Source organism: Cyprinodon variegatus, unplaced genomic scaffold (assembly GCF_000732505.1).
Source record: "Cyprinodon variegatus isolate N-32 unplaced genomic scaffold, C_variegatus-1.0 Scaffold505, whole genome shotgun sequence".
Lineage (NCBI taxonomy): Eukaryota > Metazoa > Chordata > Actinopteri > Cyprinodontiformes > Cyprinodontidae > Cyprinodon > Cyprinodon variegatus.
This window is the reverse complement of record NW_015150958.1, coordinates 330120-331238: the sequence shown is the minus strand read 5'-3', so window position 1 is coordinate 331238 and position 1119 is coordinate 330120.

Below are 1119 nucleotides of genomic sequence, written 5' to 3'. Positions count from 1 at the left end.
CTGCAGGAGATTGTCTTGACCATGTCTACATGCCTAAATGCACTGAGTTGCCGCCATGTGATTGCCTGCTTAGAAATTAAGTGTTAACGAGCAGTGGAGCAGGTGTACCTAATAAAGTGGCCGGTGAGTGTATATAGTGGACTTTATAGCAAACTCAGTTAACCTACCGTTTGGAACGATGATCACTGCTTTTTGCTCCCCGTTGGTCAGGTAACTCCTCCTCCAATGCGCGGTGCCTGCGCCATCTTTGTTATTAGTCACCGCTGTTGGGTAGAGACAGCCTATGATGACAGCGGGCCGGTGTGACAGCAAATCCCATATTGCTTTGCAAGAAGAGGCGGACTTGCCAATTCCGGTGTTCTGTGGCAAATGCCAATCGAGCTCGACGGTGCCGGGCAGTGAGCACAGGGCCCACTAGAGGATGTCGGGCCCTCAGGCCACCCTCGTAAAGTCTGTTTCTGATTGTTTTGTCAGAGACATTCACACCAGTGGCCTGCTGGAGGTCATTTTGTAGCACTCAGGCAGTGCTCCTCCTGCTCCTCCTTGCACAAAGGAGCAAATACCGGTTCTGCTGATGGGTTGTAGACCTTCTACGACCCTGTCCAGCTCTCCTGGAGTAACTGCTTGTCTCCTGGAATCTCCTCCATGCTCTTGAGATTGTGCTGGGAGACACAGCCTTCTGGCAATGGCACGTATTGATGTGCCATCCTGGAGGAGTTGGACTGCCTGTGCAACCTCTGTAGGGTCCAGGTAGAACCTCATGATAACAGTAGTGAAAATGACCCTAACCAAAAGCAAAACTGGTGAAAAAGAGTCAGAAAAGATAAGGAGGGGAAGAAATGTCAGTGGCCTCCACCTGTAAAACCATTCCTGTTTTGATAGTTGTCTCGTTGTTGCCCCTCTAGTGCACCTGTTGTTAATTTCATTAACACCAAAGCAGCTGAAACTGCTACTTATCTCACCAAATCAATATCCCAGAAGTTTAATTAACTTGATGCTTTACTCTGATTACAAAGTGTTCCTTTATTTTTTTTAGTAATGTATCCATCCATCCATCCATCCATCCATCCATCCATCCATCCATCCATCCATCCATCCATCCATCCATCCATCCATCCA